Genomic DNA, 27,226 nt, shown 5'->3' on the forward strand with positions numbered 1-27,226 from the left:
CGCATGCTGAAATATGGTCTCACCTCTGGGTCAAGATGTACTTTGTCTTCTGGCTATCCTTCCACAATTACTTGCTGTAACATCTACATACATTTGTCTTCTTTTGTGGCTGAGCACAATTCGAGCAACCTTCCCTCGGTCACTGGAATATATTCTGTTTCCTGGAAATCATCATCATCATCATCGATACATTCATTGCTCACTCCATGAATGTATGCCCTTGATAATGTGCTGCTAGGAATATCTTCTTACCGGGATTGTATAGAACAATCACATTGTAAACTTGCAACCGCATTAACATATTTTGCAGTCACTTTGAGCATTTCCCCAATTCCTTTTTCTTTATTGCTTCTAATGGTTTATGATCAGTCAGTACTGTTGACCAAATGTGTATTGGTGAAACCGTTCACAGGCATAAACCACTGCCAATAGTTCTTTCTCAATCTGTGCATATCGGGTTTCTATGGGCAGAAACTTTTCCAAATAATTCACGAATCCTCTCAATCGTTGCACTCCCTGAATGTCTGTTGGCTGTGTCATATCTTTTATGGCTTTTATTTTCTCAGGATCTGGAAGTAAACCCTCACTGGTTATCCTGTGACCTAGGAATGATACAGATGTTTTCCGTAAATTCATTTTCTCAGCATTCAATCGCATCCCACGATCACGACATCTTTGCAGCAGCTTTCTGAGTTTTCTATCATGGTCTTCTGTTCCTTCTTCCATCGTTCTACCAATCCTGGCCACCAGAAGGTCGTCTGCTCTGTTGATGATTCCTTTCAAATCGGCCACATTATTATATAGTTCTCTTTGAAATATTTCCGGGGCTGGAGCAATTTCAAATCGTAGAACCTTCCATCGAAACCGACCATATAGAGTGGCAAAAGTGGTCAAGCGACTGCTGGCTTCATCTAACTTCAGGTGCCAAAATCCATCCCTTAGATCAAGAGTTGAGAAAACTTTGCTATCAACAAGTTCTGGGAAAAGATCGTCCAGTACCGGTAACTGGAAATGATCCCGTTTAAGAGACTTATTTAATGGTCTGGGGGTAAATACATATCCGTAACTTTCCATTTATTTTTGATTACCAGTGATAAGGCACTTACCCATGGTGTTGGCTCGTTCACTGGTTCAATCACCTTCTTTTTGACCAGTCTTTCTAATTCGGCTTTCACTTTTACCTTGATAGCCACTAGTATTTTTCAAGCCGCTGCAACATGTGGTGTTTCGTTGGAGTTCACCTCCAGATGAACCTCTCCAGGTAACGTACCCAATTCTTCCTGGAATACATCCTGGAATTCAGATATGATGCTCTCCGGGTGCTGGCTGCTGTTTTTTTTTTAGATATGTTTGCAACCCTCTTAAATGTGTTATTGTTCACACTAATGAGTGTCATTTGCTGGCTGGCATTCGCTCCAAGTAGTGGATGGAAGTCTTCCTTTACAATGACAAACGTCACTGCATACTTGAGCCTGGTTTTTGGGTTTATCATTTTTATCCAACGTTCTCCTAACGGTTTCATTTGTGACTCGTTCCACATGACAAGGGTCTTATTGGACTGCTCAAGTGTTTTTACGCCACATGTTTCTCATTCAGGATGTTCACTGAAGCTCGACTATCTAACTGAAAAACAACCGGCTTTCCTTTGACCATCATTTCTGCCTTTATCACTTCAGGTTTGATGGAATTGATTCCGTCTTTTGTGGTCACTGTCCACGTGTCCATAGTCTGAACCATCATTACTGCTATTGCTATCATCTTGCTTTCCAACAAACCGAATATTCTTTTTTTTTTATTTGCATCTTTTTGCAAAGTGATGCTTTCCATTGCATTTAAAACACGTCTTCCCAAAAGCTGGACAAAACTCTTTTCCGGGTTCATGTCGCAATGCACACGCCCTACACCCCCTGTTACTTTCTGTGGTTGTTGGTTTCCCTTAGGTTTCAAGTCCACTCTGTTAACTGCCTCGGGTCTCAGAATTCTCGACTGTAGCCTTGAATTTTCCGATAGTTTGCAGATGCCTATGCATCTCTGTCTTGGGGGTTATATACCCCAAGAATTATCTGGTCTCTTAGTATGGAAGTCTCACTAGATACGTGATGATAGCATAGTTATTCCATCTTAAATTAAACAGCTTCCAGTTCGCTGACAGATTATTTTCCATACACAGGGGTTGTGAGGGTCGTATCCCCACCACTGGTCTATTTATCTCTTTCATGTTAAGTTCGGACACTTTTTTTTCTCAATACAATCTTGTGTTTTACGGCCGATTAAATTGGTTTAAACTTCTTTTTTCATAGTATTATTAACGTTTTTCTTTGAAAAATAATATTTTTATTATTTTTCAAAGAAAAACGTTAATACCTTATTTTGGAAGTATATTCCATAAAGAAATTAAACAAACCACTTTAAAAAGAGAAATTACGAGTTTTGTATATTTCATTCGCAGTTTTGTGTTACGGGTGTCAAAAATTCCCAAAACATTCTGACATACCTAACTATACACATAGATTCGAAAAAGTGATCAAAAATAATATATACAACAATAAATGTTACCAGTGGCTATAAAAGTTACTTTCCAACCTAGTTGACGCATTTGTTGTTTTTTTTAAAGTTTATTTAAACGCTATTTATTTCATTTCAAATAATTAGGTTTTACGAATCCTAAACTGGCGAAAACTGAATAACCCTCTTCTTATGCGTTGAGGACAGCCTCGATTTCACACTTTAATTTACACACATTTTGGTGGAAAAGGCCTGCCCCAGTTTCGGCTTTTCTAATGTAAATTAATATTTGTAAACCGTACCGTATATTGGTACCCTATGGCTGACTGGGATAACTTCCGTACATTCATATCTGATCTACCTCTGAATTCCATGTTTAAAAAGGATGTGTCCTCTATAGTATCAGACTTGACCGAATGGATAATTGTAGGCATAGAGCGATTCATACCATCCAAAATATTCCAATAAAAACCTAACAGCAAGTCATGGTTCTCCCCAGAATGTGCTGCTGCCATCGTGCACAGATATCACTTTTTCCATAGCTACCAACGTAATTGATGTACTGAGACTAAAGCTGCTTTCAGGACTAGTAAAAGAGTAATAAAAATGCAAGAGAGCTATATGCTCAGTTCGTTAAATCCAAAGTAGCTGAGCAGCAGCTTGGTTCCCACCAGTTTTAGCAAACAGGATCCTGAACAGAAGCATGCGTTCTATCCCAACCATCATCAATGGACCTGAGGTCATCTCGTCAGCATCAGACAAGGCCAAACTATTTGCCAAGAACTTTGCAGCTAATTCTACCCTATGCGACGAAGGTATTTCCTCCTATAACAAACAACACGCTATGCAACACACAAACATCTGTGCATGAAATCGCCAAGCTCATCAAGAACCTTGATTCCAGTAAAGAAACTGGCCCTGACAGCATTCCAATTATAGTGCGGAAAAAGCTCCAACCAGAACTTGCCCCCATACTTACAAAACTGTTTAAGCGTTGCCTTAAGAAGAAGTGCTTTCCAACACCCTGGAAAACCTCATCCGTATGCCCTGTATTTAAGAATTCAGGTGATAAGTCATCTACCTCTCAGTACAGACCAATAAGTCTCCTGTGTGTCATGAGTAAGCTGCTGGAATCCATATTAAATAGAGAAGTAGTCAATCACCTCAGCAAAAATAGCCTTCTTAGTGACATCCAATATGGTTTCCGTTCTGCTAGATCTACAGCAGATGTGCTAACGGTTATATCTCATAGGATTAGTGAATCTTTTGACAAAAGCTTCCTTTCTAGGGCAATTGCTTTTGACATATCAAAGGCCTTCGATAAGGTATGGCATAAGGGTCAACTTCACAAGAGTTCCAGCTACGGTATAACTGGAAATGCTTTCTCAATTATTAAACCATTTCTATCTGATAGGCTCATAAGAGTAGTGGTTGATGGGCAGAAATCAGAGGCCCACAGTATTAATGCTGGAGTCCCTCAGGGATCCATCCTGAGCCCAACTCTCTTCCTGATCTACATTAATGATCTCCCAAAACATACTTAAATCATTCGTTGACATCTATGCTGGTGACACGACCATTTATGGCAACACATCAAAGGCTGTAAATGACAAAGTTCTCTCTCCTCTGATCTTGAGCGTGTGGTACAGTGGGGGAAGAGATGCCTGGTTACTTTTAATTCATCTAAAACCAAGCTCCTATCTTTACATCATCAACGCTCTGATCCCCATCTGGCATCAATTGAAATGGATGGCTCTTGTCTTGGGGAGGCTCCATGTTTTGACAAGCTTCTGGGCTTGACCTTTACTCCTGATCTGAAATGGAGCATGTACATCAGGTCTGTTGCCAAGGTCGCTGGGAGGATGGTGGGATCCTTCTACCGCTCCAGAAGATATCTCACTAGTGATGCAATTCTCTATCTTTATAAAAGCCAAATCCGTCCAAGGATGGAGTACTGCTGCCACATCTGGGCAGGAGCTGCTAAAAACAACCTCTCCTGCCTTGACAGAGTACAAAATAGACTTTGTGGTTTAGTGGGAGGTGCCCTTTTCTCTTCACTGCAGTTTCTCCCACAGAAGAGATGTTGCGAGCCTGTCTTTTTTATCGTTATTTTCATGGCAAGTGCTCGGCTGAGCTCCAATCTCTGGTCCCCCCCCTCGTCAATCTTTCACGGAAAACATCCGTCTGGCTGAAACCACTGTGATTAATTTTCCTCGCTCTTTATCTGTGCCTAAATCCAAGCATAGATTCCATGAGCAGAGCTTCTTTCTTAGAACTGCACGACTGTGGAACTCTCTTCCGTTTGCCTGTTTCCCACCTGACTACAACTTGGATGTCTTCAAGTCCAACATAAACAAATTCCTGACAAACCGTCCCCTTAAGTAAGACACTTTATCAAATCACCAATACTAACGATTACTACGATACCATCCCATTGATTACTGTACACACAATAACTCTTATCCCCGAGTGGCTTCTGGGCCTTAATAAGTGGTGACCTCCATGTAAAAAAAAACCCAAAAAACATTACATTTAATTTAGATAATTATTGAGCACAACTTCTAATTTCTTTTCTTTCTAGTTTTTCCGTAAGAACTTGTAGTTATTTTAAGCTGCGGCCAACATCCATGCACCCCATTCCCAATGTAAACAGAATTTGTGTGAAATATTAAACTGTTATTCTGCTTGGTTTATGTCGGCGCGTTACTTACAGAAAAACAGTTAAATTGCAGAAGCACCTGTTAAAAATTTACAAGTTCTTACAGAAAAACTAGAAAGAAAGAAAAAATTAGAAGTTTTGCGCAATAATTATCTAAACAACATGTAATGTTTACAAATATTAATTCTTATCTCATGAGGACAGAACATGTAAACAAAAACTCTAATTCCTCAATAGTGTTACAAGGTTCTTCATCCTCCAGGGCAAATTGTTCATCATCTACCTCCTGGAATGTTTTGATAATGGCAGTTGTTCAATGGTAGTGGGAGACCGAATAGGGAGGGGTTTTTTTTGACATAAGGAATTTTGATAGTGAAGTGGATTTGTGCCTTTTTGTCCCCAGTGTAAGTTCTCATATTTTTCACTAAATTTCATTCTGAGGACATGATTATCCCCATATTTTCCAACGACGAAATGTTGCACCCCTCTGCCTATTCTACAAGTATTTTTATGGTGAATGCTCTGGCGAACTGCAGACACTTGTGCTCCCATAACATAGACACCTTCGACAAACCCGACAGGCAGCTAAATCCCACCCCACACAGTACAGATCCCTAGATGTAAAAGGCCTTTCTACTCCAGTAGTTTCTTCCCCAGAACCGCTAGACTCTGGAATTCCATTCCAGGTCCCTACTTCCCCAACTGTACTGACATGCAGAAGTTCAAGTGTAATGTGAACCGACATCTTGCTGCCCAAATCCCAACATAGTACCCCAGTAGTTGTTGCCCCTGATAGTAGCCCCCTACACCAAAGTGGCAATATGCCTTGTTTGGGGTAAAAATGTAATTAAAAAAAAAACTGTATACCTGATACTCATGTGGCATTTTATCCTTGAATTTTTAGTCGCAAATCACAAGCGACTTAAGCAAATTTTATTTCATGCTAAGAGAAACGTCCCCCAATTTACAAGAATAGAACATTTATCTCGTTACTTTTGTAAAAGTAAGTGCTATTGTTTCTGACAGAAAATGTTAACTTTTGAAAAGCCATATACTTTCCTGCAATTTTTAATTTTATCTCTGTATGCAGTTTTAGTTATTTGAACATTAAAAAATATTTCACAAATATAAATATTATTTTAATACAATTTAATTTAAATTTGATTTAGAGTAAAATATATGAAAATATATTATAATAATAATAATAATAATAATAATAATAATAATAATAATAATTCTGATTTCGTTTATCAACATCTCTCTGGAAAGGGATGGGATTCATTTCCAGAGGATTTCCCTTAATTCCGGCTTCAAACCAAGAGCTTCAAAGATCAAGGGTTTTCCTAAGGATGTTGGTGGTACCTATAATTGCAGAGGTATGAAGGCCGCATAAAACATCGGGGATTTGTAGTTTTTCAATTATCCTTCCAGACGACTTGATACTACTTCTAATGTACCAACTACGACCAGGATTATTTGTGTTTTAACCCCGTGTATACGCCTTATCTCCAAGGCCAATGGAGCATAACTGCTCCACTTCTCGTTCTGCTTCTCTCTCACATTCCTGTCCCAGGGGACTGAGAAGTCTACAATCTGCCAGTTTTTGAGACTTTGTCAATGACGACCAAATCCGGATGATTATGTTCCAATTGCTTGGTCGTTATGACACTTTTGTCCCAGCATACCTCAACCTTGCCATCCTTACTTGTTCTCTATTCATCATGCACCTCCTCAAATCATTATTTTATTCACGTATGATTTTTTATAACAATGATAATAATAATAATAATAATAATAATGATAACAATAATTATTACAACAATAATTGTAATTATAACAATAATAATAATAATAATAATCATAATTATAACAATAATTATTATAACAATAATAATAATTATAATAATTATTATAATAACAATAATAATACAAAAGTAATACATTTTTATACAAAGAAAATACAAAACTGCAAAAAATCTTATTATTGGTTTATATGCACTAAAAACGATTGTTTATAAATAACTATTAACATTGGATGAATAACAGAAAAAAATTATACATGAATAAAATAATGTTATTTCTTATCTGTTAACGTGTAATAATATCAAAGAAATAAGTTCATGGTTACCATAATCAACTTTCTATCTCTTGTAATACCACAATTTTCAAAGTCATAAAATGGTCAAATCTTAATCTAATACAAATAAAAAGTGTGGTTTAATCTTATCTCACTACAAAATAATTATGTTTTATACAATAAGATTACATATACAATGAAAATGATTGAAAAACTTTATTATTCGTTTATATGCACACTTAATAGACTAACATACTTAAAAACAACGATTATTTATCAATAACTTTTAAGATTGGATGAATAATAGAATAAATTTATACATGAATAAAATAATTCATCTGTTAGTCAATTGACAATCGCTGAGAACTGAACTCAGAAATAAAGAAGATAAAATTTCATGAAACACTTTAAATGTTTAATAAGTTCGACACTGTAGACATAAAAATATTGTAGAAGAAATAGCGATGTAGAAAAATGTGTGATAAAATGTGTTTTATATGTTTTACTCTATGAGAAAAAAAAACCTGGACTGGATTTTTGGCAACATTCTCCGCTCTAACACGTTCAGTCTGGTTCTTGAGAACTCAACTCGATCCCGACCTCATAACTGCCCACCTTATATTGACTCATTCATGCAAATTAAGACGCAATCGAACCTGCTGATTTGTCACCTTTCTGTGTCCCGTCGGTCGGGTTTTGAGTTTGCACATGCCCCCCTTAGCAGTCCTATATGACTGCAGTCCCACTAAAATTTTCCCTATACTCCTCCCCCCTGTTCTCATGCTCACAAACTGGGTAGGGAAGTAGTATCTATCTTTGTAGGATACTCCTTAGCAAAAGTGGGGCTACTCGGCTAGACACAGCTAGCCCTCCATACTCGGCCAGATACAGCTAGCCCTCCATACTAGGCTAGACACATCTAGCCCTCCATATTCGGCTAGACACAGCTAGCCCTCTATACTCGGCTAGACACAGCTAGCTCATAATACTCGGCTAGACACAGCTAGCCCACAATACTCGGCTAGACACAGCTAACCCATGATACTCGGCTAGGCATAGCTAACCTACGATACTCGGCTAGACATAGCTAGCCCACAATACTCGGCTAGACACAGCTAACCTATGATACTTGGCTAGACACAGCTAGCTTATGGTCAGACACAGCTAGCCCACGGCCATATACAGAAATTAATTTTTTAAATTTCTCATCTAAAAACGACTTCACATACAAGTCGACTGAATCGCATTGTAAGTTCTTTTAACAGCAATGATTTTTTTTTCAAAAACAAAACAAAAATATTCGAATTGTACTCTCAGCAAAATAACTCTTTTCTTTAAAAGCGACACCTTTTTTCAGCACAACACGATTTCATTTTAAATTCCGCATTGAAAAATAACTTTTAAATACTAACAAGTCATCCGACTCACATTTTAAGTTCTTTTAACAACCACAACTTTTTTCAAACACAATAAAACTCAACTAGAATTATTTTCGTTAAAAAACGGCACCTTTATTTTCTTTTCAACACAACAGGATTTCATTTTAAATTCCTTGGTGAAAAACGAATTTAATGCACACAAGTCGTCCAAATCGCATTTTAAGTTCTTTTAACAGCGACTTTTTTTTCATAAACAAAATAAAATCTGACTCGAATTGTACTCTCATAAAATGAATCTATCGTTTAAAAAGACCTGCTTTTTTTCTTTTCAGCACAACAGGATTTCAGTTTAAATTCCGCATTGAAAAATAATTTTAAATACAAAAACGTCGTCTGAATCACATTTTAAGTTCTTTTAACAGCGACCACTTTTTTTTCAAACAATAAAATTCGACTCAAATTGTACTTTTATAAAATAATTTTCGTTTAAAAACGATAACTTTTTTCTTTTACACACAGCAGGATTTCCTTTTAAAAACGATGACTTTAATGCATACAAGTCGTCCGAATCGCATTTTTAGTTCTTTTAATTGTGACGACTTTTCCCTCAAAAAATAAATCTGACTTGAATTGTACTTTCATTAAAATGAATCTATCGTTTAAAAACGACACCCTTTTTCCTTGTCAGCACAACAGGATTTCATTTGAAATTCTGCATTGAAATACAACTTTAATACATACAAGTAGAGCGAATCGCATTCCAACACGTTCATTTCACAACGATAGTTAAAGAAACCCAACGTATACCACTGGGCATGACAAACAAACAAAAAGACAAAAAAGTTCGACTCACTTCATATCTTCAACCTTCGCAGTTTGACACGACTCATTCAATTCTCTCTTTGACACTGCTTTTCAATTTTTAATGCGACTTTTAATTTTCCAGGTTTGACCCGAATCATTTAAAATTTCCCATTTCATCTCGGCCGCATCAGCCTTATATTTAAAAGAGAAATAGCTTCTAACAGAAATAAAAACCTGGACTGGATTCTTGGCAACATTCTCCACTCTAACACGTTCAGTCTGGTTTTTGAGAACTCAACTCGATCCCGATCTCTTCACTGCCCACCTTATATTGTCTCATTCATGCAAATTAAGACGCAATCGAACCTGCTAATTTGTCACCCTTCTGTGTCCCGTAGGTCGGTTTTCAAGTTCGCACATGCCACCCTTAACAGTCCGCCTTTATGACTGCAGTCACACCCAAATTTTCCCTACATTGATAAAAATATTCTAAATCTCAGGTTGATATAAACATTATCATTCATATACACATTTTAATTAATTTGACTAATGTCAATATAAATTGAAGTTACTTCATTTGATTGATTTAATATTTTACGTTCACTTTTTCTAAATTGATTGAGAATTTATGAAAATTTGAAGATTAAAAAAATGGAAAAGTTTCCAGCATAACAAACAATAACTAAAAATATGAAATGACAACCGATTTGATGAGTTAATGTCCAAGGTGTTATCATGTCGATAACTAACATGTCTTTACTGTAAAGTAAAAGATACACTACATAATATAGTTTATCTTCCAATTTGATCTTGCAAAACTTTGGTATATTTTTCATTAGTACATTTACTTTTATAACAATAATTATATTACTTATTGCAAGTTTGCTTTATTTTCAAGTCATTCAAATATATTGAGTGAGTTTCTGTAATCAATCCAAATAATGCTTCCCTTTTTTTTAGATCAATTTGTTCGAATCAAGATTCTGCTTTTGTAAATGCTAGATTATTATGTTGTCAGAGATTGCTATTGTTCAATGTAAAAACACGTGTTTTTGTAATTTATCCAATAATGCTTAGATTTCTCTGTACCTTTCAACAAACCTCAATAATGATCTTGTTAATTAACAGGATCCCGAAACGGCTCCTCCTGCATTCCGCTTGTTTTTAGTACTCTCTAGATGAGAATTTTTTTCGCTCACCAAACAAGACACTTGGATGTAAAGGGTTACTAATTGGGTTCATACCTAAGAAATATTAAGATGTTGGTTTACGTTGCATTTGAACTTCTGCATGTCAGTACCATTTGGGAAGCAGGCAACTGGAAGAGAATTCTAAAGTCTAGCTGTTCTAAGGAAGAAACTATTTGAGTAAAAGCTTTCTGACATTCAGGGACCTCAATAGTGATGGGGTGTAATTTTGTTGATAAGCAGGTTTGTCGATGATGTATACATCGAGAGGGCACAAGTGCAATGAGTTCAGCAGAGTACATTCCATCAAAATACTTATAAAACAGGCATAGAGATGCAACATTGTGGCGATGGGACAGGGGTTGGAGCCTAGTTGATGAAACAAATCTTATTAGATTGTAGATCCTTTTTTAGATCCAAGAGCACCAGCCCAAATGTGGCAACAATATTTCATGTGAGCAGTTTCTAGCAAGATAGGGGGAGCCACCTTCTTTGAAGCAGATTTCACTATGTCCTCAATGTATTTATTCCAGTTAATATTTTCTGTAAATATTTAGCCGAGGAGTTTGAAGGAAGAATTCTCAGGTAGTGTTATTTGTTATGGATATCGGTGGTTGGAGAGTTTTTTTGTAATTGTTAATGGAGAACAGCTTAGTATGACTGCCATTAAATTTTAACATCCATTTACATCTCCATTCAACTATGGTCTGGAGGTCATTTTCTAATGATTCAGCCATTTTCTTGGATTTGTGTACATCTGTTCTTCCCTTATGCATGTTATAGAGCATTGTATCGTCAGCAAATATACCTACCTTGGATCAATATTATCATGGAGGTCATTGATCAATATCAGGAATAATAGTGGTGCAAGGATTATGCTGCTTGGATGAAAGTCCATTAATGACAACCTGGATGGTCCTATTGTTTAAGAAAAACCTAATTATATTTAGTAAGCGTCCAGTTATACCATATGATTGGATTTTCATTAGTAGCTCTTCATGCTAGACTTAGTCAAAGGCCTGGAGTATATCATGGGCTACACTCCTGACTTCAACTGCCTTATCCAGTGCATGGTGTATTCAACTGCCTTATCCAGTGCATGGTGTATGACTGATAAAATAACTGCAGTAGAATATTTCCTAAATCCCTACTGTTTTTCAGAAAGATTATTAGCTTTTGCAAGGTGGTGGACTAGTGCTTGATTGATTAGTGTCACAAAGATTTTAGCAACGAGAAGGAGGAGACTTATAGGGCGATAATTGAGAGGATCAGTCCTTTTGCCATAATTCTGGTACACTGTTAGTACAAAGTCCATCTTCTAGCTATTAGTGGAGCAGGATTCAGCAAGACATTTGTTGTAGAGTTAGACAAGTATGGGGGCTAGCTCAGCTGATCATTTCTTAATTAGTATAGCAGGAATGAGATCCACACACGTTGGAAATATCTAAGTTTTTTTATGACATCATTGACATGTGATTTTAAGGGGTGATTTTAAGATCATCAATTTTGGTTTCCGTCCACACAGGGATATTTGGGAGAGAGTTGTTTGTTGGCTCTAGGGTGGAGTTAAAGGAGAATCGCCGTTCTTTATTCACTACAGAGAAATCGTGAGTTCCTATTTTCTGTGATTCTATGTTCCCTGCTTATTTCAACATTTCTTCTTTTGACTGTGGTCATAGATGCTGTATAGAATCAGGGAAGGAAAGATATAGCATTGTAGTACCTATTTACTATGCCTCCCCACGGGACAGAGTTAGACACCAGGGTCGTTTTTTAACGTGGAGAAAAGGTACAAAAATAAAAATTGTCTCAGTCGTGAAGGATTTCTCCTCCACCGAAAGAGAACAAGAAATAGAAGTGCAGCATCTGAAGAACAGATGGTATTTATTTGCTCCCCCACCGAGCAAATTAGGCACAAGGCCGATTTTTAATGTGAGGAGTGAAGGGAGGGGGAAGGGAAAAAGGGGACCAGCTCCCGAGAGGTGGGAAATGGGAGCTGGTTAATGGTCAGGCATGTGGGGTTGCCCCCACATCTGGTCTTTGCTAGTCATAGCTAGTCATAGCTAGTCATAGCTTGCAGTATCTGCCGGAACAGATACTACACTTTGATCTTGACCAAAAGGCCAAGATGGTATTTATTTGCTCCCCCACCGAGCAAATTAGGCACAAGGCCGATTTTTAATGTGAGGAGTGAAGGGAGGGGGAAGGGAAAAAGGGGACCAGCTCCCGAGAGGTGGGAAATGGGAGCTGGTTAATGGTCAGGCATGTGGGGTTGCCCCCACATCTGGTCTTTGCAGTATCTGCCGGAACAGATACTACACTTTGATCTTGTCCCGAAGGCCAAGATAGCATTGTAGTATACTGACGTGTATATATATATATATATATATATATATATATATATATATATATAATGTGCATATGTACGTGCCCAGTTGTATGTAAATGAGTCTGTTGATGTATGTAAACTGTTATATTTTCTGGTTTGATTAGTATACAACGTATGTGGTTTTCTATATGCAAGTGGATACATATATTAACTCATTGTTTCTATTTGGTCCATATACTTACAAGGATTACAGAGATAAAATCTATATCCACATCTATTGGCTAATCCAGACTCTAATTATGTCAGCTTCAACTGACGTAGTCTCTGACTATATATATAGTTTACTTTATAATTCGTTTCTTTTGTCGCCGCTCAGTGCATTGCATTTTTTTATTGTAAACTGTATTGTTCTTCCTAACTTTAAAAACTATTTGTAAGAATTATATTTTGATTAACTTGCATTCCAATGTCTTTTCTTTGTCTTTCTGAACTAAATTTCAACTGTTATATTTTATTTTGTAACATTCTTCTCTATCGAAATATGTCTTATTGAATAACATTTGAAAGTCAGAGTGTTCTCTCACTTTATTCTGCCCTGAAGTCGTAACGTGCAACAATGTTTGGAAGTAAGACAGTAGATCCATCTGTATTTTTAATAGCGTGATGTGTCACTCGTTTTGGCTATGAAGTCTGAATCACATTTTAATAGCCATGTACTTCTATCCTGCTTGTTCTTTCTCAATCTACAATAATATTTCATAGATGTTGTATTAAACGAGTGGAATGAAGAGCTTTTATATTGTAGTAATACAGAAGATTCATCTTGATGAAAAAAGCGATAAAATTGCTACGAAATGATGCTATCTTCTATAAAGTTATAAATTGCTATGAAATGATGCTACCTTCTAAAAGTGATAAAATTGCTATTAAATGATGCTATCTTCTATAAAGTGATAAAATTACTATGAAATGATGCTATCTTCTAGAAAGTGATAAAATTACTATGAAATGATGCTATCTTCTAGAAAGTGATAAAATTGCTATGAAATGATGCTATCTTCTATAAAGTGATAAATTGCTATGAAATGATGCTATCTTCTAAAAGTGATAAAATTGCTATTAAATGATGCTATCTTCTATAAAGTGATAAAATTACTATGAAATGATGCTATCTTCTATAAAGTGATAAAATTACTATGAAATGATGCTATCTTCTATAAAGTGATAAAATTGCTATGAAATGTTGCTATCTTCTAGAAAGTGATAAAATTGCTATGATTGATGCTATCTTCTATAAAGTGATCAATTGCTATGAAATAATGCTATCTTCTATAAAGTGATAAAATTGCTATGAAATGATGCTATCTTCTATAAAGTGATAAATTGCTATGAAATGATGCTATCTTATATAAAGTGATAAATTGCTATGAAATGTTGCTATCTTATATAAAGTGATAAATTGCTATGAAATGATGCTATCTTCTATAAAGTGATAAATTGCTATGAAATGTTGCTATCTTATATTAAGTGATAAAATTGCTATGAAATGATGCTATCTTCTATAAAGTGATAAATTGCTATGAAATGATGCTATCTTCTATAAAGTGATAAATTGCTATGAAATGTTGCTATCTTCTATAAAGTGATAAATTGCTATGAAATGATGCTATCTTATATTAAGTGATAAAATTGCTATGAAATATTGCTATCTTCTATAAAGTGATAAATTGCTATGAAATGATGCTATCTTCTATAAAGTGATAAATTGCTATGAAATGTTGCTATCTTATATTAAGTGATAAAATTGCTATGAAATATTGCTATCTTCTATAAAGTGATAAATTGCTATGAAATGATGCTATCTTATATTAAGTGATAAAATTGCTACGAAATGATGCTATCTTCTATAAAGTGATAAATTACTATGAAATGATGCTATCTTCTATAAAGTGATAAATTGCTATGAAATGATGCTATCTTATATTAAGTGATAAAATTGCTATGAAATGATGCTATCTTCTATAAAGTGATAAATTACTATTAAATGATGCTATCTTCTATAAAGTGATAAAATTACTATGAAATGATGCTATCTTCTATAAAGTGATAAAATTGCTATGAAATGTTGCTATCTTCTAGAAAGTGATAAAATTGCTATGATTGATGCTATCTTCTATAAAGTGATAAATTGCTATGAAATGATGCTATCTTATATTAAGTGATAAAATTGCTATGAAATGATGCTATCTTCTATAAAGTGATAAATTGCTATGAAATGATGCTATTTTCTATAAAGTGATAAATTGCTATGAAATGATGCTATCTTATATTAAGTGATAAAATTGCTATGAAATATTGCTATCTTCTATAAAGTGATAAATTGCTATGAAATGATGCTATCTTTTATAAAGTGATAAATTGCTATGAAATGATGCTATCTTATATTAAGTGATAAAATTGCTATGAAATGATGCTATCTTCTATAAAGTGATAAAATTGCTATGAAATGATGCTATCTTCTATAAATGATTAAATTCCTATGAAATGATGCTATTTTCTTTACGAAGAAATTTGGTACATATTCTATACAGGGTTTTTAATACTGCAAATAAATCAAAGAATATCATTAACATTCGATATGGTACTCCTGACGCTGGCATTTAGATTTGTATTTTATTATATTGTGGTTATATACGACATCTCTTTGGTCTCATGTTAACTTTCTTTTTAAATCTTATCATTTTTGTCTAGATGGGGCAACCTACAGGATGTCAAGCATTATGCTATTATCTTATTCATTCCAACCGAGACATTTTAAAGATTCAAACATTCCCTTTAAGCAAAATTGTTTGAATGTATCTGGAACATAATTCAACGGATAAATTTGCCAGATTGTTTTTGATTTTTTCTTTTGATAAGGTTTAATTAGAGACGATGTTACTTTTATGCTTGCCAGTATGGTATCAAGGCTCGGAAGCCACTCGGGGATAAGGGTTATTGCATGTACAGTATGTTAGTGTTGAGATTTGATAAAGTGTCTTACTTAAGGGGGCGGTTCATCAGAAATTTGTTTATGTTGGACTTGAAGACATCCAGGTTGTAGTCAGGTGGGAAACAGGCAAACAGAACAGAGTTCCACAGGCGTGCACTTTTAAGAAAGAAGCTTTGTTCATGGAATCTACATTTTGGTTTTGGCACAGATAAATTTTAATGATAAACGATGTTACTTTTATGCTAGCCGGCTGTAAAATTGCATCTCTTGACAGATCGTCCAATAGAGGTAAATAGACACTGTGTTGTGACAGACAATGTAAACACTATCTGACAATAGGATTGAGCATCCACACATAAGGGCTCGGGTCCTTAATCACTGTGTGGCGAAACCTGTCCTGGCCATTTACTTGTAAGCTAGCCATTTTTAAAAATGCATTTGTAAGACCTGCATTTTCATTGACTACAAATAGTTTTCCTCATCAGAATTAAGCTCTTCCGGTAAACTGTCAAACGGCCTCATTGTATTCTTATGTGCATATCGATTTTTGTTTAGTTCTTTCCTTTTTCACTTGCTGTCATATAACTCTACAGGATTACTCCCGCAACATTTTCACAAATGTTATTTAGATTTGTATGTGTAGACTTTCATTGCACTATTTACATTTCTTAACTTATTTATGAAAATTTTTGAGTTTTTATTTAATATGAATTGCATGAAATTTAGTTGATAACTGGCTGGGTCTAATATTTGATTTTAATACGATTTAAACATATACTCGTCAAAGATTGACGTTTTAATATGAATAAATGTAAATTGACAGAATAAAACAATAAGTATATTTTATAAATTGTGTTTTTCATATCTATCACTAAAATTGATTAATAACAAGAATATGCAGATATAAAAACAATAATGTTTATGTATAGCACAGCAATATGAATGTTGATTTCTTGTATGTTTAATTAACATTGATTTTTCAGAACAAGAATATCCACATCTTTCACAAGGATGTGGCTTTTAACTAGTGTGAATTTTCAAATGTCTCACTAATTTTTATTTTTGATAAGACGAATATCCACACACTTAACAAGAATGTGGATTTTTCCTATTATGAGTGCTCATATGGGAAACTAACATTGACTTTTGAGAACAATAATATCCAGAGACTTCACAAGAATGTGGCTTTTTACTTGGGTTTTATTTGACTTGAGTCAAAGTTCTCAGAAATCAAGGGGCCCACTACCATGAGTTAACAGTTAAAGTCTATATGAGATACATAGGTATTCGAATGTTCCATTAAACTTCTTTATTTCTCAAACACTTAGTAAAGAAACTGAGAACATAATTTCTCTCTCTCCAATTAACCATTTTCATATGTTGTAGTATATCTTTAATTTTGGTCCTTTTGTCTTTCTGGATTCCAGAACAAGAATTCATCTAGTCTGGTGGATTAGCCAACTTCATGCTGCTACTTGAAGTAGTATCACTTTAAGAAGGTGCAACATTCTTTGTAAAAGCTAATGTGGGTTACCAATAGAAAGGAGATTTTATTTGGGCAGTGAATACTATGCGATTTTGAATATTTTCTCAGGGTTTACTCCTAGAAAAAGTATCCTCAGGCCAGGTTATTCAGTGAGTTTTCAAATGTCTCACTAACTTTAATTTTTGATAAAAAAAGATATCCACACACTTAAGAATGTAGCTTTTCTCCAATATGAGTGCTCATATGTGAAACTAACGTTGATCTTTGAGAACAAGAATATCCACAGACTTCACATACATGTGGCTTTTCTCCAGTGTGAATTCTAATATGTCTAACTAAGTCTGATTTTTCAGAACAAGAATATCCACAAACTTCACAAGAATGTGGCTTTTCCCCAGTATGAGTTTTCATATGTCTTACTACTGACGAGTTTTCAGAACTCGAATATCCACACACTTTACAAGCATATGGCTTTTCTCCAGTGTGAGTTCTCATATGTTTAAATAAAGAGTGTTTTCTTGAACAAGAATATCCACAGATTTTACAAGAATGTGGTTTTTCTCCGGTGTGAGTTCTCATATGTATCACTAAGTATGATTTTTCAGAACAAGAATATCCACATACTCCACAACAATATGGCTTTTCTCCAGTGTGAGTTCTCATATGCCTCACTAACCTTGATTTCACAGAACAGGAATATTCACACACTTCACAGGAATATGGCTTTTCGCCAGTGTGAGTTCTTATATGTCTCACTAAGGATGATTTTTCAAAACAAGAATATTCACATACTTCACAAGAATATGGCTTTTCTCCAGTGTGAGTTCTCCTATGTCTTCCTAACGATGATTTTTCAAAACAAGAATATTCACACACTTCACGAGAATGTGTCATTTCTTCAGTGTAATGTGTTATGTGTTAGTAACGTTGATTATTAAAAACCAGAATATCTCTACACTTGACAAAAATGTCGCTTTCATCCAATGTAAATTCTGATATATTTACTAAAGTCTGATGTATAAGTACTAACATTAAAAAACAAGAATATTACTTGATTTTTCCATTGTGTGAGTTCTCATATCTTACATGACGATTTTTCAGACCAGCCATGTTTTTTCCCTGCTTATTTAAATTTTCAATTTCCTTTGTTTATGCTGACGATAGAAGAACATTTACCTACTATTTTTTTAAAGAATTTATAAATGTTACTTTTTCTACAAGACAATTTCCGGTTCTGTAGAAAATATTCTTTTTAAGAAGATGTAATTTATAATTCGATCTTTTAGTACCTTTTGCTTTATTTGAATATTAAATACCAAAAAATGTATATTACCTTCAAGTCATGTTATGTTTTCACCAATATTTCAAGAATTCGTTAAATAGCAGTGTTAATTATAATAAATTTTTCGACAGATGTCGCTGTAGTCCACCAAATAAAGTAAAGTTTTTGCAGGATAGTGTTTAAAGGCAACAATACTCCATCTGTAAAATAATGAAATTCAATAGTTTTAGTATTTTCATTCACATACTATTAGTCTATTTTTTTATATTTTGTTTATATTATTGGATTGAACACAAGCTCTAAATTTAATCTAAAAACGTCATATAACACACATTTAAAAATAACCAAATATTTTGTAACTTGACACAGATCTAGTCAATACATGTGCTTAATATTAGATTATATCTTGCAGTTTTTTATGAGTGAGAAGAGATACATTTATAGTTATATATACAGTAAAGTGTCACAAGAATTAGAAAATATATAGGAAAGTGATCATCACTCTAAAATATTAAACAGCAGATATTGTTAAGGTTGTTGAAATGTAAATATAGTAATTCTCTTCAGCTGATTCTTCTAAGAAACAAACCTTGGTAGGGAGAAAGCAGGCATTTCTGGAAGTTGCTAATTATTTGCAGCAAAATAATGAAGAGCGACTCACCATATTCGATCTTATTAAAAAAATTTTCGCCTTGAAAAAGACTACTTAGTCTGTTTTTGTATCGCTTATATTAATATTTGTATAAGAAAAAAAGAAAATGCATGAAAACAATGGCAGGGTCTAGTTATTTTCTGGTGTTAGCTTATTATTAAGCATATAAGTTATCTATCATTACAAGCTGCCTTGTGTGAGTTTTCCTGCAAAATTTGTTTTTTTATTTCTAATTTAATAAAGATTTTTTTGCCAAGAAAAACGTTTCTTTTTGTCAGTTATTGTCAGGAATAATGGATATAAGTATCAGGAAATGCTAGGAATTTTATGTCTCAAAATTTTAATATTAAGTTGTATTTTAAAGATGGCGGCCGTTGACTGCTTTTGGCAAGGTTAATTGTGGTAAATATTTTTTATCTGAAAGGAGGTTATTCATGCCGAATATGCAAGTTAAAAACCTTTGTTAATAATTTGTTTTACGTAAAGTGCGGTTACATTGTAAAGATTTACGAATATTTTTTCTAGATTAAGTTACTGCTCATTTTTGATGGCCAATAAATATGTGCTCATTTATGTAAACTTTACAAAAGAAATTGATCCATATTGTAAAATTAGAAAATATATAGGAAAGTGATCATCACTCTAAAATATTAAACAGCAGATATTGTTAAGGTTGTTGAAATGTAAATATAGTAATTCTCTTCAGCTGATTCTTCTAAGAAACAAACCTTGGTAGGGAGAAAGTAGGCATTTATTGGATAAAACACAAAAAAATCAAACGTAATTCTCCAGCGATATAACAGGTAAGTGCAGACAGAAAATATTTTTAATCTTACAACAATTAAATACAAAAAAGTAGTTTTCGTTAATAATTCGATCAACTTCAAATTAAATTATTGTATCTATGCGTAACATCTTTATTTTCTCTGAAATCAAATTTTATAAAATTACAAAATAACCATTTCTTATAATCTAAATGTCAAATTGAATACTATAATTCTTTTTTTAATCAGAGATTTGTAATTTTTTATTCACGTTTGTTTTATATATTCTTTATAGAATTACAGAATCAATAATTTTTTTTATTCTAATGCAATTAAAAAGAACTTTATTTTTATTTTTAACATTTTATTTTAAAAGTTATTGATATATTTGTTTTAAAGAAAGAAAAGATAGAAACTATAATTTTTTTATTGGATGACAATAAAAATAAATTTATTTAAATGTTTAAGATTATTGTAAAAGTTATTTAATAGAATTTAAATTGTTTTAAAAGTTATTGAATTAATTTTTTTAGTTTAAAAAATAAAAAGATAGAAACAATATTTTTATATTGGATTGCAATTTATTTAAATGTGGTGAACTAATATTTTCAAGTTAAATCAAAGATTTAAAAAATAACCATATTCTTTGACACAATCTAAATATCAGATTTAAAAATATACTAGCCGGGGGGGGTACCCGGCGTTGCCCGGGTGTTTGTAGGTGTGTGCATGAGGGGGGATAAGTAATAACCCTGAAACGATGTTAAAAAAATCGGAAAAACCAAAAAGAAAAAAAAAAAACGCTGTGTGTATAGGGGGGGGGGTAAACTAAAGAATAAGCGAAGTAAAAAAAATAAAGAAACGTTGCCTGCGTGTCTAAAGATGTAAAAGAAAAAAATAGTTTTGGTCGTGAGGCTGGATTGAACCCGGGAGCCTTGACGTGGAGGTGAAACAAACTCCAACCACTTTACCGTGTAGGCCAAGAGTAAGAGGAATTGATTATAGTGTTAAAATAAGGCTTATAAAGCGAGTGAAAGAGGTTTGATTGACAGATAGCCACTAAATGAGGTCATCGCGGGAGCGTTACGAGATGACGTAGCAGTATTTTATTTTTTTTGTTTTACTTCACATTAGCGTTTATTAAATTACATATTTCGTTTCCTGTCTAGACATCTCTCGCTATCTGTCTGTCTGTCTGTCTGTCTGACTTCGTCTTCCTTACTCTAAAGACTGTTACTAAAAAGAAAATGGCGTCTGGCTGTTTTTTTTTGTAAAAACTTCGATCGTTAATATTTTTTGTAAGCATATTTTTTTTTTACTTCACATTTTTGGCTTGTTATTTTTCGTTTAATTATCGTATCTAAGTATTTTTAATGTGCTAATGGCTTTGGTAACGTTGTCATAGCGTAGAAGTTCATAGTTTAGCTTGTGTGAGGGTTAAATTTTTTTTTACCGATAACAACATTTTTAAATTTTAAATTCAAACTGCCATTAGAGTTTGCTGACGTCAAGATCACGTGACATGACTCAGCGGGTTTTAAATACAAGTTGACCCAAAATAAACGGCCCCGTGTATACTTTATGTAGAAGAGTTGGCGCCCGTATTTTTTGGGGCAGTTATAAATCGATTTAAAAATATGTAATGTTTAACATTAAAATGTCACTTTTTTGGGCCCGCCCCCTGCAGAAAATCGATGAGTTGACGCACTACTGATGGTCGTTTTGGGCTAATTTTTCGATATTTGTCGTCCGGAGGGTGGGGCTTTAATATGATACCAAGTTTGTGAATTTTTGTTCTGTCGGTCAAAAGTTTTTAGCATACACACAAACAAACATACATACATACATTTTCGTTTTTATATATATAGACTAGCAGGGCTACCCGGCGTTGCTCGGGACCGTATAAACAATGAAAAAACAAAAGCAGATATTGAACATATGTTTTATTCTTAGGGGAGACGAATCTTTCATCTCTATGTATTATTTGTTTTATCTACCCCCGGACTGGTATTGTTCATGTTTTATCCCTAGCATAGGTAATTTACAGCATGTATATGAAATTGTTTTACCTTAGGGAGAAGAGAACAGGTAATATACAACATAATGTGTCTATATTACATCCCTGGCAACGCCTAGAAACCAGCTAGAACATGTATTTCAGTCAATCTTTATTACATCCTGGGCTATGCCGGGAAACCAGCTAATCTCTATTTAGTGACTTGACCACCAAAATACCTCCCTAAGTGTGTCCTTTCTTTTGAACTTATTAGATATAGGTATCTAGAAATGTGTGTGAAATTTTGTTGAATGCATTGTTCACTATGATTTTCTTATTGTTCTACACAATATCAACTGTAGCGAAATAAAACAGTAAACTTAGTGTAGTGTTAGAATAAAGAGCAAAGGAAAAAATTAGAATCATATTCTGTAATTGCAAATCTAAATTTGCTAGCGTGTACCAGTATTTGCCAGGTTGTGGAAATTTGGAATTTATAACGTATGTAGTGGCCTTTTCCTAGATACCTATTGCTAAAAATTATACTTTCATTTTGTTAGAAAAATCTCTCTTCGGATGCCCTGCATCATCCAAAATAAAAACAAATATTTTTATAATTGTTTCAGTACATTGCTACACATTGTGAAATTTGTTGACGTTTGTAAAAAAAAATCATGAATGTGCTTATATTCCAAAAAAGAAAATATCAGTGCACAGTATTGAAAGTGTTTGAGATTCAAAAGTCTGTAACATTTCTACTAACTTCATAAGATGTCATGTAAGAAACTTAATTGAATATCAAGACATTATCTGAAGCGTTTTTATTTTGGTGTAACGTATGTGTTTACAGTGAACCGTAACTTTTAATAAACAGCTTGGTATGCAATGACATAGGCTAAGAATCTTAGACAAAATATATAAATTGGAAAAATGTGTGAACAAATGAAAAAAAAATGATCCGCTCCACTTGATGACATCAAGCACAGTAATATTTTAGTGAAGAAAATATGAAATTGATGTTCAGTGATTAGTTTGGATGAATGAGAAAATGTAATTGTTTGATGCATAAAAAATAACTCATTTGCTGTATTTGATATTAAGCAGCAAAATATAGTGATTTGAATATTAAGGAAAACATCAAATCAGATTATATAAAAAAAAAGATGAAATTAGAAAATATATATTTTCTGTTTATGAGTTTTGCCAATCAAAATTTTGTGGCAGAAATTGGGTGATTACCATGCAATTTTATTTTGATAAAATTCTTAAATTATTTCAATGTTTATTATAATTTCTTATTAGTGACTTGTTATCATCAAAATCCGCCCCAAAGAGTGTCCTTTCTTTTATTAGGTATCAGAATAGGTATCCAGATTTCTACTTCTATACAAATGTGATATTTCGGATCTGTAGATAAACAATTTGTTGCATATATAAGCTGAGAATTGTTCTCTCTCATTCTCTCTCTCACACACCCACACATTCTCACTTTTATAGATATAATAGATAAATTATGCTAGATATATTTCCATGTGTCTGAATAATCTATATACAAATTTTCAAATCTGTAGATAAAAAATTTGTTGAGTATATAGGTTGAGAATTGTTCTCTCTCTCTCTCTCTCCTCTCACGCATGCTCACTTTTATAGATATAATAGATAGATTATGCTAGATATATTTCCATATGTCTGAATACACTATATAAAAATTTTCTAATCTGTAGATAAAAATTTGTTGAATATAAAGGGTGAGAATTGTTCTTACTCTCTCTCTCTCACACACAGACATATTCTCACTTTTATAGACATAATAGATAGATTATGCTAGATATATTTCCATATGTCTGAATACCCTATATACAAATTATCTAATCTGTAGATAAAAAATTTGTTGATTATATAGGTTGAGAATTGCTCTCTCTCTCACAGACACACACATTTTCACTTTTGTAGATATAATAGATAGATTATGCTAGATATATTTCCATATGTATGAATACCCTTTATAACAAATTTAAAATCTGTAGATAAAAAATTTGTTGAATATATAGGTTAAGAATTGTTCTCTCTCTCTCTCTCTACCTCACACACACCCACACACACAAACATTCTGACTTTTATAGATATAATAGATAGATTATGCTAGATATATTCCATATGTCTGAATACCCTATATACAAATTTTCTAATCTGTAGATAAAAAATTTGTTGAATATTTTCAACCCTTATCCTCGAGTGGCGTCTGGGCCTTGATAAGTAGTAATGCGTATTTAGCAAAATATAAATATATATATATATAACAAATTTACTGAATTTCCATTACTAACGATTACTGTATTGTCCAATTGACTACTGCGCTTTTCAACCCTTATCCTCGAGTGGCCTCTGGGCCTTGAGAAGTAGTAATTACTAACGATTACTATATTGACCAATGGACTACTGCACTTTTTAACCCTTATCCTCGGGTGGCCTCTGGGCCTTATTGTCCAATTGACTACTGTGGACTTTTTAACTCTTATGCTCGAGTGGCCTCTGGGCCTTGATAAGTGGAAATGACCAAGTAACAAAAAATAGGTATATAACAAATTTACTGAATTTCCATTACTAACGATTACTATATTGTCCAATTGACTACTGTGCACTTTTCAATCCTTATCCTCGAGTGGCCTCTGGGCCTTGATAAATGGTAATGCGTATGTAACAAAATATACATATATATAACAAATTTACTGAATTTCCATTACTAACGATTACTATATTGTCCAATTGACTACTGCACTTTTAAACGCTTATCCTCGAGTGGCCTCTGGGCCTTGATAAGTGGTAATACCATCGAGTGGCCTCTGGGCCTTAATAAGTGGTTGTGCCTAAGTAACAAAAAATAGGTATATTACAAATATCCCGCATTTCCATTACAACCGACTACTACGGTGCACTTTTCAATCCTTATCCTCGAGTGGCCTGTGGGCTTTGATAAGTGGTAATGCGTATTTAACAAAATATTAATATATATATAACAAATTTACTGAATTTCCATTACTAACAATTACTATATTTTGTCCAATTGACTACTGCACTTTTCAACACTTATCCTCTAGTGGCCTCTGGGCCTTGATAAGTGGTAATGCCTATCTAAACAAAATATAAATATATATATAACAAATTTCCCGACTTTCCATTACTAACGATTACTATGTTGTCCAATTAACTACTGCCATTTTCAACCCTTATCCTCGGGTGGCCTCTGGGCCTTATTGTCCAATTGACTACTGTGCACATTTAACTCTTATCCTCGAGATGTATCTGGGCCTTGATAAGTGGAAATGCCTAAGTAACAAAAAAATAGATATATAACAAATTTCCCAAATTTGACTACTGTGCACTTTTCAACTCTTATCCTCGAGTGGCCTCTGGGCCTTGATAAGTGGTCATATATATTTTTTACAAAATAAAAAAAAAGGTTGGAGTCGCTGAATAACTCATCCTCCCGTTAAAGCGGTTCCATCCTCTTTCCCCAATTTGACTACTGTGCACTTTTCAACTCTCGTCCTCGAGTGGACTATGGGCCTTGATAAGTGGTAATACATATTTTATGAAAAATATATATATATATATATATATATATATATATATAACAAAATAGGTTGGAGTTGCTGAATAACTCATCCTCCTGTTAAAGCGGTTCCATCCTCTTTCCCAAATTTGACTACTGTGGACTTTTTAACTCTCATCCTCGAGTGGCCTATGGGCCTTGATAAGTGGTAATACATATTTTTTTATAAATATATATATATATATACCAAAACAGGTGTGAGTCGCTGAATAATTCATCCTTCTATTAAAGCGATTAAATCCTCTTTCCCAAATTTGACTACTGTGCACTTTTAAACTCTCATCCTCGTGTGGCCTATGGGCCTTGATAAGTGGTAATATATAGTTTGTACAAAATATATATATATATATATATATATATATATATAACAAAATAGGTTGGAGTCGCTGAATCACTCATCCTCCCGTTAAAGCGGTTCCATCCTCTTTCCCGAATTTGACTAATGTGCACTTTTCAACTCTTATCCTCGAGTAGCCTATGGGCCTTGATAAGTGGTAATATATTTTTGTTATAAATATATATATATATATATATATATATATATAAAAAATAGGTTGGAGTCGCTGAATAACTCATCCTCCCGTTAAAGCGGTTCCATCCTCTTTCCCGAATTTTACTACTATGCACTTTTCAACTCTCATCCTCGAGTGGCCTATTGTCCTTGATAAGTGGTAATATATATTTTTTAATAAAAGTATATATATATATATATATAAAAAAATAGGTTGGAGTTGCTGAATAACTCATCCTCCCGTTAAAGCGGTTCCATCCTCTTTACCGTATTTTTTATACAGTGCACTATTCAACTCTCATCCTCGAGTGGCCTATTGTCCTTGATAAGTGGTAATATATATTTTTTAATAAATATAGATATAAATATATATATAAAAAAACAGGTTGGAGTCGCTGAATAACTCATCCTCCCGTGAAAGCGGTTCCATCCTCTTTCCCGAATTTGACTACTGTGCACTTTTCAACTCTAATCCTCGAGTGTCCTATGGGCCTTGATAAGTAGTAATATATATTTTTTACAAAAATATATACATACATATATATAACAAAATAGGTTGGAGTCACTGAATAATTCATCCTCCTCTTAAAGCGGTTCCATCATCTTTGCCGAATTTGACTACTGTGCACTTTTAAACTCTCATCCTCGTGTGGCCTATGGGCCTTGATAAGTGGTAATATATATTTAAAAATAAATATAGATATAAATATATATATACCAAAATAGGTTGGAGTCGCTGAATAACTCATCCTCCCGTTAAAGCGGTTCCATCCTCTTTCCCAGATTTGACTGCTGTGCACTTTTCAACTCTAATCCTCGAGTGTCCTATGGGCCTTGATAAGTAGTAATATATATTTTTTACAAAAATATATACATACATATATGTAACAAAATAGGTTGGAGTCACTGAATAATTCATCCTCCTCTTAAAGCGGTTCCGTCATCTTTGCCGAATTTGACTACTGTGCACTTTTAAACTTTCATCCTCGA

At 33.8% G+C, this 27,226-nt stretch overlaps 1 long non-coding RNA gene across 1 annotated transcript in view; it reads right to left on the reverse strand.

Moving 5' to 3' along the window:
* Positions 1 to 18,681: 18,681 nt before the first annotated feature.
* Positions 18,682 to 27,226, reverse strand: part of LOC145239922 (uncharacterized) — a 40,010-nt gene continuing 31,465 nt past the window's right edge. The window contains exon 2 of the long non-coding RNA XR_013862411.1: positions 18,682 to 18,900. This is a non-coding gene — a long non-coding RNA (uncharacterized LOC145239922). The remainder of the gene's footprint in view (positions 18,901 to 27,226) is intronic.

This window comes from Euprymna scolopes, chromosome 19 (genome assembly GCF_053919585.1).
Source record: "Euprymna scolopes isolate OS-2025 chromosome 19, ASM5391958v1, whole genome shotgun sequence".
In the NCBI taxonomy this organism is placed as follows: domain Eukaryota; kingdom Metazoa; phylum Mollusca; class Cephalopoda; order Sepiida; family Sepiolidae; genus Euprymna; species Euprymna scolopes.